The sequence below is a fragment of the Panthera onca genome, assembly GCF_046562875.1.
Source record: "Panthera onca isolate mPanOnc1 chromosome Y unlocalized genomic scaffold, mPanOnc1 haplotype 2 h2.ChrY_unloc_1, whole genome shotgun sequence".
Lineage (NCBI taxonomy): Eukaryota > Metazoa > Chordata > Mammalia > Carnivora > Felidae > Panthera > Panthera onca.
The window spans coordinates 258,520-271,658 of record NW_027675864.1 but is presented as its reverse complement, the minus strand read 5'-3'; the positions used below and the strand labels follow the sequence as shown (position 1 = coordinate 271,658).

At 50.9% G+C, this 13,139-nt stretch overlaps 1 long non-coding RNA gene across 1 annotated transcript; it reads left to right on the top strand.

Moving 5' to 3' along the window:
• The first annotated feature begins 8,276 nt into the window (after nt 1-8,276).
• On the top strand, nt 8,277-9,871 carry LOC145715260 (uncharacterized). Its single transcript, XR_014137246.1, has 3 exons — nt 8,277-8,309; nt 9,520-9,597; nt 9,754-9,871. It is a non-coding gene; the product is annotated as an uncharacterized LOC145715260 (long non-coding RNA).
• The last annotated feature ends 3,268 nt before the right edge of the window (nt 9,872-13,139 follow it).

The following is a 13,139-nucleotide window of genomic DNA, read 5'->3' as shown; positions in this document are numbered from 1 at the left end:
CAACTGAGCCACCTAGAAGCCCCTATTTTTTCACATATAGTGTTATATTAGTTTCAGATGTACAATATACTAATTCAGCAATCCCTTACAATACCCAGTACTCATGGCAACAAGGGCACTCCTTAATCCCCATCACATATTTCACTCACTACATCTGCACCCCCCCCAACACTGGTAACCATCAGTTTGTTATCTATAATTAAGTGTATGTTTCTTGATTTGTCTGTTACTCTTTTTCCCCAACTTTTGATCATTTGTTTAGTTTCTTAAATTTCACCTATGAATGAAATCATATGGTATCTGTCTTTCTCTGACTGACTTCTTTTGCCTAGCATTATACTCTCTAGCTCCATTCATGCTGTTGCAGATGGCAAGATTTCATTATTTTACATGGCTGAGTGCTATTCCACTGTGTGTGGGTATTATACATAATATACCACATCATATAATTATGTGTGTATAATACCACATTATAATACCACATCATATATACATACTAAATCTTTATCCATTCATCATTTGATGGACGCGTGGCTGTTCCTTATCTTTGCTATTTTAGATAATGCTGCCAAAATTATCAGGGTTCTTGTATCTCTTTGAATTATCGTTTCTGTATCCTTTGGCTAAACACACAGTAGTGTGATTGCTGCAGTTGTATTTTTCACGTTCTGAGGAACCTACTATGTTTTCCACACTGACTGCACCAGTTTGCATTCCTATCAACAGTGCAAAAGTTCTTTTTCCATATCCTCATCAACACCTGTTGTTCATTGTGTTGCTGAGTTAGGCTATTCCAACAAGTGTGAGGTGGTATCTCATTGTCCTTTTGACTTGCAATTTCCTGATGGTAAGTGATGATAAACATGTTTTCACGTGTCTGTTGGCCATCTGCATGTCTTCATGGAGGAGTGTCTGTTAAGGTCTTCTGCCCATTATTTAATTGGATAATTTCGTTTTTCAGTATTGAGTTTTGTAAGTTCTTTATGTAGTGGATACTAATCCATTACTGGATATGTCATTTGCAAATATCTTGTCCCGTTGTGTAGGTTGCCGTTCATTTTTGTGGATTTTTTCCTTAGCTGTGCAGAAGCTTTTTGTGTGGATGCAATCCCAATAGTTATTTTTGCTTTTGTTTCCCTTGTCTCAGGAGATATACCTAGAAAACGTTTCTTTGGCTAATGTCAAACAATTACTGCCTGTGTTCTCTTCTAGAATTTTTATGGTATCAGGGTCAGAATTTATGTCTCTAATCCATTTTGGATTTATTTTAATGTGTTTTGTAAGAAAGTGGTCCAGTTTCGTTCTTTTCCATATTTCTGTCCAGGTTTCCAACACCATTTGCTGAAGAGAATACCTTTTTCCCATTTTATATGCTTTCTTCCTCTGTCAAAGATTAATAGACCAGATAGTTGTGGGTTTATTTCTAGGTATTCTATTCTGTGCCATTGGTCTACATTCCAATTTGTCCCAGTACCATGCAGTTTTGATTAACTACAGCTTTGTAGTATAACTTGATATCTGGAGTTTGTGATGCCTCCAGTGTTTGTCTGTTTGTCTGTCTGTCTGTTTGTTTGTTTAAGATTACTTTGCTCTTCAGGTTCTTTGGTGGTCCCATATAAAGTTTAGGACTGGTTGTTCTAGTTCTGTGAGAAATGCCGTTGGTGTTTTCATTGGGGTTACATTAAATATGTAGATCGCTTTGGTAACATAGACATTTTAACATTATTTGCCCTTTCAATCCATGAACATGGAATTATCCATTTCTTTGTGTTGACTTCAGTTTCTTTCAACCTTATTTAATAGGTTTCAGAGTATGGGTTATTCACCTCTTTGTATAAGTTTACCCCTAGATATCTTATTTTTTTGGTCCAATTATAAATGGGATTGTTTCTTAATTTGTCTTTCTGCAGCTTCATTATTAGTGTATAGAAATGCAACAGGTTTCTTTGTGTTGATTGCATCCTATGACTTTACTGAATTCGTTCTTCAGTTATCACAGTTTTGTCCGTGGAATCTTTCAGGTTTTACAGTAGAGTATCATGTCCTCTATAAATCGAGACCATTTTTCTTCTTCTTTATTGATTCCATCGCCTTTTACTTCTTTTTAGTGTCTAATTGCTGTGGCTAGGAGTTCTAGTACTGTGCTGAATAAAAAAGTGGTGGGAGTGGATATCCTTGTCTTCTTCCTAAGCTTACGGGAAAAGCTTTCAGGTTTTCCCCATTAAGAAAGATTTTAGCTATGAGTTTTTCATAGATGGCCTTTATTATGTTGAGGTATTTTTCCTCTAAACCTAATTTGCGGAGGGTGTTTATCATGAATGGATGTTGTACTTCTTCAAATGCTTTTCCTGCAGCTATTGAAATGATAATGGGGTTCTTCTCCTTTATCTTATTGGTGTACTGTAACATGTTAATTGATTTGGGAATATTGGACTATACTTGCAAACTAGGAATAAATCTACCTCAATTGTGGTGAATACTTTTTTATAATGTATTATTACAGTCAGTATGCAAGTATTTTCTTGAGGATATTTGCATCTATGTTCATTAAACATATGGGCTTGTAGTTCTTTTTCTTAGTGGAGTAGTATTCTGATTTTGATATAAGGTTAATGCTGGTCTCCTAGAATGAAGTTGGAATTCCTTTGAGAAGAACAGGGAGTAACATTTCTTTAAGTTTATAGTAGAATTAATCTGGTCCTGGACTTTTGTTTCTTCAGAGCTTTTGGATTTCTAATTTATGTTTGAGATTCTATCTCACTGTCTCTGTGCCTCTCCTCTGTATTCTCCCTCTCTCTCTCTCTCTTTCTCTCTCTCTCTTTCAAAATAAATTACTTTTAAAAAGATAAGTTGAGCCATTTTAAAATCAAATACAATATCAGCAATTACGGCAATATTGTCAGATGGAATGATTTGAGAAACTTTTAAATATTGACATCAAACTTGTCATCCCAATTTTCAATAAATAAAAATTTAAGAGGTTTTTTTGCAAGATCGAATATCAAATCATACGTTGAAGGAGTTTTTTAAAAATCATATATTAAAGCATAACAATTTTTAGAATGAATGTTGGAAATAAAATTGTAAACAAAACAAAATACCTAATTTTTTGATTAAACAATTTGATCACACACTCACACCCACAAGACTCCTGAAGGAGTCCTAGTACTGATGCCCTTGTGTGAAATTCGCTGTTTCTGAAAAGACCTCAGGTTACAAATGGGTGGCCCAGATTGCAAGCCAACAGAGGGGAGGGTCATGGGGAGGTGGGGCTCTTCAAGGGCACAAACACACCATCCTCTCCCGTGTGCCCTCTGCCCTCTCATCATCAGCGGTGATGAGTTGGGTGATGCTCTTCCTCTGTGTCCACAGGCTTAAGCCGTGTGTCCAACACGCCATGTGAGACTTGTGAGAAGACTCCCAAGTGCAAACACCAGCAGGCGCTCAGGGAAGTCGCCTCGTCCCAGGCAGCCTGTGTTCCTTTGCCTGAGTGCCAGGACAAAGGCTGCCTCAACCACATAGGGAACGATGGATGTGTGAGGCCTTAGCATTCTGTGCAGAGGTCCCCGGCAGGCCTGGAGCTTAGAAAGGACTGGGACGAGCCTCACCTGCGAAGACGTGAGTGCTGGGATACTCCTTACACAGCAGATGGCTGCTTGCCAGAGATGTCTGTGCTAGGGATGGGGCAAAAGCTCCACCGTGCAAGCAGTGCAGTAGACAGAGTTCAGCCTTGTCCATCGCAGGCTCTTCTGTATCCCCATGTAACACGGCCCCCAGCACAGCGTGCCTGAGACTGACATCCCGACACTAATCTTCCTGTCTCCCAAGCTGCCCAAGCCCCCCAGGACCCCCACTGCACAGCTCTGCAGTACAAGAGCCTTCTCTGCAGTGGCTCTATTCCAGAGAAGGCGTGGGCAGTCCCAATGCATGGAGGCCTCTTGCCCTTATCATATGCAGACAACATGGTCAGCGGGGTGTCAGCACGCTGTGGAGTTGAGGATCTGTGCGACCAAGCCTTACCTCTTCCAGGGCAGAGGCTGTCGCACTCTCTAGAAGGGAAGGCAGGCCTTTCTCTCGCTGCTGTCTGCACACTGGCTGGAGAGGCACGTCTTCTCAGCTGCTTGATGGGTAAATGTCGGGGTACCCTGGAAAAGCTCCCTGTGCTGACCCGAGTCTTTGGGTGTGAACATCCAAAGAAAGTATGGCCCATGAGTGTGCAGTGGGAATACGGCCCCAGTGGTCATGAGGCTGGGCCCTTTGGGGCATCTTTCTGCACAAGCAGGCCGTTACTTGATAGGTCTTGCCGAGCAGGAACACTTTACGGGACAGGTGAACACAGGGTCCCCCACATGTTAATATCTCCAGCCAATACCTTCTTAGGGGCCAGGGTGACGTTTCCGCCCGGCCTGTCCCAAAGACAAGGTACGGACAAGGTGTGGGTGTAGAATGCACTCACGGCACCCAGAGCCAAACCCTCAAGTGTGGACACTTGAGGTCCGTGGTCAGAGGCCTCGGTGCTCTGTGTCCGAGGGATTACAGCCCTCATGCTGCACACCCGGCAACCCCGGGTGTCCTCCCGTATCCGCAGCTCTCCCCGGGGAGCCCTAGGGTCCAGGAGCTGCTAAACCCCCTGCACAACTGTATCTGCTGCCCAGTGGCCTCTTCCACCCCAACACCAGCGTGTGTGGGCCCCAGAGTGCTGTCCCTCGAAAGAGGACACCCTCAGCAATTCAGGAGCCTTCTGACTTCCATGTCTCTGAACCACACATGTCTCTCATTGGTCTGTCGGGATCGTTGTTCTCTGTGCGCAGGAAATGTCTTGCATTGCCTGTGCTCCTCTGTCTTCCTGAGTGACCCTGGTGTGTCCATGACTTTTCCTGGCTTTGCCTTTGCCGACACCTCTCTGGTGATGCCTCCTTGCCTGGCCTAAGTGGGCACAGCTGTACCCGTGTAACCACCTTCGTCTCTGCACACCTGTGTGTTGTGTCAGCTGTGGCTCTGGTGGCCTGTCTTGTCTTTGGAGTATGCTTCTGCGCTTGAGTGTGTTTCCGTCTGAATTCAACCCCTTTCTTCCACTGACAGATCCAATTGCTCTCCTGCTGTCAGGTGGAGGGGCTTCTGCATGTTCTGTTATATGTTCCAGGAGCCAGAAATCATTCCGTGCCGGTAGGACCTTCGTCAGAGGATTGGCCATGCACTCTGCCAGCCAGTTAATGTCCCCAAATGCAGCTGCCTTGCTGTGAGCATTCAGTCACATCTCTATTTTCTGTCCTTCTGTTTTCAAACCCTTTGCATCTGAGGGGCTCAAACATCACTGGCTTGCACATTGCAGATGCAGGCGTAAATTGTGAAAAGCGGTCCAGCAACGTTTTCCCACTTACTCTTTTGCCACGTGGCATGTTCCTGGCTGGGAGAGACTCCCCCCTGCCAGTGTGTGTCTCATTTCCGTGTGCCTCCTGTGTGTTCTGGTCCCTAATTTGTCCATTACGTCCTCATTGTCCTCCCCTCGGGTGCGAGTTTCCTCCATCACTGTGGTGGAAGGTAACCTTTATAACCATACGTTGGCTTGAAATTACTGGGCGGATCACCTGTCTGCGTCCGGGGATCCGAAGGAGACCTTGGCTCTTTTGCTCATGGTGCACCCTTTCTATGTGATGAGTCACTTTGGATGAGAAGCTTGCCAGAGGCGAGGGGCCTCAGAGTTGAGCACATTTCCTGGGCATCTGTGAGAACTTCGTTGGTTCCACTCGGAAAGCATTGACATTCATGGATGTGCAGCCTCTGCTTTTGCTTGAATTTGCCGAGCTTTGGGATGTGATTTCTTCCCGCACGTGCTGTGCCTAAATCTCTGCTGTCTCTTTCTGGCAGTCCCATTTCCTGTCTCCTGCTGGTAAGTACAGGGCTTCCAGCAGCCCTGTGGGGATCGGGTCCTTGTTTTCTTCCCTGCGGTGCCCTCTTCCTCACCCCGAATGACCTCGTTGCAGCTTCCTTCTAGTTCAGGGATCGTTTCAGACTGCCCTAAAGGTCCACGTGGGAGCAGTGCCTTTTGTGCTGAGGGCTGACCACTGTACACCATTCGTCTATGTGCAAATAGCACAGGTGAATTTCACCAGGTGAAACTGCACACTGTAGTTGCCCTGTCTTCAGAGTCAGCCCACCAGTCTCCGCCTCGGCTGCCCCTGCTCTCCTTCCTCCTACCCTCTACTTGCCTCCCCCTCCCTTGTCTTCTTCCTGTCCCTCCCTCCCACTTTCCTTCCAGCTCTCTTTGTCTTCGTCTCCCTCCTCTCCATCACTAATGCCTCCCCCATCTCCGTCTGTCTTCCTTGTAATAGGTGCCCCTCTGTCTCTTCTTGTCTTGCTCCTCCTCCCTGTCTCTCCCGCCAATCTCCCTGGGACTCTCCCTCTCCAGGCCGGTCTTCCCCTCCACTCATCCTTCCTTCATCTGCTTGCACGTGTCTCTCTCTCTCCCTCTATAGCTCTGTCTCTCTGTATGTCTCTTTCTCGCTGTCTGTCTCAGTGGACATTCTGTGTCTGAGTGCATGCTTCTTCAGAATTCTCGTTGGCGCCTGGGAAATGTGAACTGAACTCATCTGCTTTTGTGTGTACTAGTGAAAGCAGGCACCGGGCTTTCTCAGAGACAGACACAGACAAGTTTCCAATTCTTGGTGAAGGGCCCCTAAGTGCCCTGCTTGGTTGGAGTCGTCCTCCTTTTAGTGGAAGGTTAGATTTCAGGACCGGAGCAAGCTGCTAAATCCTACTACCCCATCTCCCTGGCGCTCTGTACGGAGATCAGTAGGTCACCAGTGGCAGATGGGGCTCTGGGGGTTGTTCTTTGCTCTGAATTGCAGTACAGTGAGGTCTACTGAGCTGTTTTCTTGCAAGGACACGGCGGTGGGGTGGGTCTAGGGTGGGTGTCACTGGTTCTGGGTGGGCACCCACCTTACCGCCGCCCTCAGCCTAACGGCCAAGGAGGAGATACCGTGCGGACGGCCATGTGGCCCCGGTAGGCGTGACACTAAGGACTTCTCCAGGCCTTGCCCCAGCTTCATGAAGAAGGGGCAAGGGACGGAGCAGGCAGTGGCTCACGGCATGGACGTTCCTGTGCTGAATGCTCTGGTGCCCGTAGTGAGGCCTCTGGAGAAAGGGTGTACAAGCGACCACAGACTGTGCGATACCGGGACCTCGCAATTCAGGCCTGGAAGGTGACAGCGCTGAAGAGGACATGCGGCAAACGGGGGCCACGCTGGCACCTTGGCACTCGCTCCAGAGCCTGGACCGGCCATTGGCGCGCGCTTGCTGGCGGCCAGCACCCTGTCTTGCTGTCTTGCAACTGATTGCTCCCCGAACCTGGCCAGCTGGCCTGACCTGCCCTGGAACCACTTCGCCCCCAGGCCGCATGCGCACACTCTTCACTGCCTCTGTCTCGGCCCCTCCTCCACAGCAGCCACAGCCAATGCGGAGTCCTCAAATCCCAGAGCCTGTGCGCCTGCGCGCAACTTTGGCGGGCTGAGGCGGGAGGCTTCAGGGAGCTAATGGTCTTGCGGCCAAGGCTCTCCCCACCTGCTGCCGTTTCCTGTCCTTGTCCTGAGGCTGCCCTAGCTACACTGGGGCCGGGGCCGAGCGTCATGGCCAGCGTGTCGCGGTCCGGACAAAGCGGAGATTCCCGTCGACCCTGGGCCCTGATCATCCTGGATGCGAAAGGTGGAGAGTCCCGGCCCCGCGGGAATGCAGGGGCGCTGGAGGGCGTGGGCTGGCCGCAGTCCCCAGGTTCAGGGGCGGCAAGCGCCCATCCTGTGAAGGAAGCCCAGGCCGGGTGTGAGATACAGGTGGCAAGCCCAGCGGAGGAATTGGTGCTGATATTGGATGACGGAATGGTGGCTGCTGAGGTGGTGATCGGGGAGGAGGAAGAGAACGGCGAGGCGACCAAGGATGAGGTGGCTGGAGAGGAGAATTCTGAGGAAGCCAAGCCAGAAGCAGAGGACATGCACGAGGAGGAGGAGGTGGAAGTTGAGAGACAGCAGCAGGAGGAGATTCAGGAGCAAGAGGAGAAGCGCGAGGCAGATGCAGAGGCGGAGGAGGGGCCCCAGCTCTCACAGGAGCTGCAGCAGCAAGAGCCAGCGTTGCGTCCTGCCTCAGCCCAGGACCCGCTGGCAGCGCTGGAGCGTCTTCAGCTGGAGATCAGCGCTGGGAGTGCCCAGGATTCCAGGGCCTTATGGCGGCTGAAGCGCAGGATTCTTCGGAGACGGATTTCTCACTTGGATCACAGAAGGGCCATCATGAAGCACATCCCTGGCTTCTGGGCCCAGGCGGTATCCTTCCTTGTGCTGGTGGGTGATGGCGGGGGCTGTTGTGCAGGAGGGCTGGGCACTGAGAGCAGGGTGCCTCAGGGCGATGGCCCCCAGAGAGGAGAGCTGGGGAATGGTCCCTGGCCCTGGGTTGGTGTGGTCTGGGATCCAGTGTAAGGCCTTGGACAGGGGCGGTTGTTGGGGATGGGGGGACTTGGTGACTGGGTCAGTTTCCTCTAGGTCTCCGCCAACGTTGGCCTGCAGGCTGGTCTCAAATATTACTTGCAGACACGAGCCATGTGTCCCCATGCTACCAGAGCTAGGGTAGCACAAAGCAGCCTTCACTCAGAGCAGATAAGGCAAGGAAATATTTTGCTGCAAAATGGGAGAGTTACGCAGGCCGCACACCCACCTTCACATTCACAGGCTGTGCACGTTTCCTAGCAGTTCCTTCAAAAGAGAGCATTTCAGACACACACTCATGACCTTTAGTGGAACCACGCCACGCCCCTTTGCCAGACAGTAGGACGACTGAGACCCACTCCGAATGGGGTACAAGCTGCCTCCTCAGACCCTGACACACACACACACACACACACACACACACACACACAGAGGATTCTCTCCTGGTATCTCCACCCCTGCTTCCCTCTCTGTCCTCAGGCTCCGGCTCGGTCCCACCCATGTCTTTCTCTCCGGACTGGCTGTGTCACTGTGTCTAATCCTTTTCCCTCCTCGGCCCTCCTCGTCCGTGCTTCTCGATCTCTTTCTCCCTCCCACACCCTCTGCTTGCAGCGTAAGTGTGCAGTCGGGTTCCTGTAAGCCATGTTATTCCATCTGGACTCAGGAGGCTGGTGACAACATAGGTCTTCACGGGAATCTGCCAAGAAACCCAGCCGTGAGGAGGGGTCAGAGCACATGCCGACATCACAAGCTATGATGGGCTGCTGGCAGCCCACACAGGTCAGATATAGGAAGGAACTGTGAGGCGTGCAGGCAGTGGAGTCTCTCCCTGCTGTGTGCAGACAGCGTGGGAGGTACAGGAAGCCAACGGACTGCCCAGTGTCGATGGGGTCTGATGCATCTGCAGAGGCTGAGGAGTGTGGGGACTAGTGTTTCCTGGTCTTTCTGCACATGCCGTGATCTAGTCCCTTGCTCTTAGCCTGGGAGGGTTGGAGGGGGGCTGTGTCTGTTTCCACAGCATCTGAAGGCACAGCTCCTTGACACAGCACAGATTCTGAATCACCCCCAGTTGTCGGCCATGATCGGTGCCCAGGACAAAGACGTGCTCAGCTACGTGGTCGACTTGGAGGTGAGACCGGGGAGGCTGTGGCTGGGGGCCGTCCCGTCGGGGGTGGGATTTGGGCAGGAGAGGGTGAGGCAAAGGTGCTCACCCTCACAGCCAGGCAAGTAGCTCAGGACCCCGAGGGAGGACACTTGCCCCCTCCTGTCCCATTGCTCACGGCAGGTGGAAGAAGTGGGCCATCCCAAGTACCGCTGCAGAGTGATGTTTTTCTTTGGGGCCAACCCGTACTTCCGGAACCCAGTGATCATTAAGGAGTATCAGCTGAGCTTTGCTGGTAGGGTGTGGGTCCCATGATGGTGCGGGGCAGGGGGATGAGGAGCATGAATCAGGGGCAGGAGGGAGGGGGAGGGGGAGGGGCAGGTGGGTGGGGAGGAGGCCATCAGCTTGCTCCTCAAATCCTCTCTTCCTGCAGGCTACAGGACATCGCGTTCCACTCCAGTCCAGTGGTTCTGGGATGATGAACGTGGAGCTCCCAGTCGCAGGCATGACCCCACCAGCCTTAACTTGTTCAACTGGCTGTGTGAGCACAGCTGCCCAGGGGCGAACAGGATTGCCGAGGTGGGGCCCCTGAGGCCTTCGTCAGCAGTGGGGATGTGGGTGGCCCCCGGCCAGAGAGGAGAGTGGGCTATGCCCAATGTGGCGCCGGCCTGTGTCCTCTTCCAGATCATCATCGAGGACCTGTGGCCCAATCCCCTGCAGTACTACCTGAGGGAGGAAGGAACCAGAAGACAGTGATCTGACGTGCTCACGTGTCGGTGAGAACCCCAGTATGCGGTGTGTTGACCTGCGTGTTGTATGGGCAAGGGAACGTGGGCCACACATTGGCTTGCAAATGGAAGGTCCGCCGACACAGGGACACAGGTAGCATGGGGAGAGGGTGGGAGGATGACAGGGGACCTGCAGAGACTCAGCAACAAACATACAGAGGGTTGAAGCCTGCAAACCAAATGCAGTTGTGCTGTGGGCTGGGGCTTTGGAGAGCAAATCGGGAGGAGCAGTGCTTCACCACAAATGCTCCCCGTGGATGTCCGCCCTGTCCCGGGCTTCCCCCTGCTCCTTCAGTCTGGATTTGCCTGCCAGTCTTTGGGTCAGGAGCTGCCGTGTCCCCAGGCGCCACTGTGGTGAGAATCTCGCACTTCCTTCCATGTGCCCCACCACGCCATGTCCTCCTGCAACCCGACAGCCATTCTTAGAACTGGTCCAAGGCCATTGGGGGCTGGAAATGAATCCCTGGGTGAGAAAGCAAGGGGGATCACAAAAGGGTGAAGCACAAGAGTGACAGCATCTGGGATGTATTTGCAAATATCCCGTATCATTCTTGGTGTCTGTTGCGTGGAGGTGCGTGTGTGTGCATGTACGCAAATGTGTCTGCGTGTGCCCACATGCGTCAGGGGCTCTGCATCTGTGTGAGCATGAATGGCGCAGAGCTTCTATCTTTGCCCATGCAGAAACAATGGAGGATGCCACCAGCACTAGAAGAGATGGGTGGATGAGTCTCCTGTCTTCTACGTGCCCCGGAGAGAATTGGGGAAGTGATCACATGTGGCAGCCTTGAAGAGTTGTCACGATGTTTATGTGGACACATACAGGAAGCTGAAAACCCTTCTGTGTGTGTGTGTGTGTGTGTGTGTGTGTGTGTGTGTGTGTATGGGGACCTGAGGAGGGACGATGAGGAAGGGACCTGAGTGTGACTGTCCTGCCGCTGCCCAGGTGATTCTGTGTGTGCAGGAGAGGTGCAGTACTCGTGTGGGGCAGGTGTTGCCATGTGCACAGAGGCCTGCCTTCTTGGGCAGGCAGAGCCTGGAAGGAGGAGGAGGAAGAGACAGACCTGTTATTTGGAGACTTGTTGTATAGGCTAGAGCCGAAAGGCAGGGAAGGGGATTGCGCAGTTGGACCAAATTGGTCCATTGGGTTCTGGTACAGTGTGGCCAGGACTTGGGGGGTTTCAGCCAGGACCCTTGCTCCCAGAGGGGTGTCGTGTCCTTGGTGAGATAGAATCCAGTCAGCAAAGCCTCCAGTCAGGATCAGAGCTAAGGCCCCGTGTCCCCGGAGAACTCAGGAGTAGGCAGACTTCTCACAGTCGATGCCAGTATACCTTGCTGCTTCCTCCCACACCCGGGGCTCCTTTGACCCCGAGCCCTGTCCTCAGACAGTGGCTCAGGATGGGAGCTGTGTGAGGGGGAGGGGCAGGTGTGGGTTGTGGGCAGCAGCGAGGCTTATGAGTGGGATTTCATGCAGCGAGTACGCGTGAGGGCAGAGATCCAGCGTGAGTTCCTGCGAGTGTGTGTGGGCATCTGTGGCAAAATGGGCCTGAGATCCGGGGTGGTGCTGGCAGTGTGAGCGTGCATATGTTCCTGCGATTGTGTAGCCATGTGTCTCTGTGTGTGCAGGATTGGGTGTGTAAGCCGCCGGAGAGACAAGGAGAGACACAGGGGTCTCTGTGAATGAGGTGCTTATGTGGGACGGTCAGGTGCCAGAATACAAGAGTGCAGTCCCTTCCCTCCTGAGTCCTGACAGTAATCGCTGGGATGGGTGCAATTGTTGCTGGTGGAGCTTTGCCCCATCCCTAGCACAGACCTCTCTGGCAAGCAGCCAACTGCTCTGTAAGGAGTACCCCAGCACTCACGTCTTCGCAGGTGAGGCTCATCTCAGTCCTTTCTAAGCTCCAGGCCTGCCTGGGACCTCTGCACAGAATGCTAAGGCTGCACAAGTCCATCGTTCCCTATGTGGCCGAGGCAGCCTTTGTCCAGGCACTCAGGCAAAGGAACACAGGCTGCCTGGGACGAGGCGACCTCCCTGAGCGCCTGCTGGTGTTTGCACTTGGGAGTCTTCTCACAAGTCTCACATGGCGTGTTGGACACACGGCTTAAGCCTGTGGACACAGAGGAAGAGCATCACCCGACTCATCACGGCTGATGATGAGAGGGCAGAGGGCACACGGGAGAGGATGGCGTGTTCGTGGCTTTTAAGAGCCCCACCTCCCCACGACCCTCCCCTCTGTTGGCTTGCAATCTGGGCCACCCATCCGTAACCTGAGGTCATTTCAGAAACAGCGAAGTTCACACAAGGGCATCAGTACTAGGACTCCTTCAGGAGTCTTGTGGGTGTGAGTGAGTGATCAAATTGTTTAATCAAAAATTAGGTATTTTGTTTTGTTTACAATTTTATTTCCAACATTCATTCTAAAAATTGTTATGCTTTAATATATGATTTTTAAAAAACTCCTTCAACGTATGATTTGATATTCGATCTTGCAAAAAAACCTCTTAAATTTTTATTTATTGAAAATTGGGATGACAAGTTTGATGTCAATATTTAAAAGTTTCTCAAATCATTCCATCTGACAATATTGCCGTAATTGCTGATATTGTATTTGATTTTAAAATGGCTCAACTTATCTTTTTAAAAGTAATTTATTTTGAAAGAGAGAGAGAGAAAGAGAGAGAGAGAGAGGGAGAATACAGAGGAGAGGCACAGAGACAGTGAGATAGAATCTCAAACATAAATTAGAAATCCAAAAGCTCTGAAGAAACAAAAGTCCAGGACCA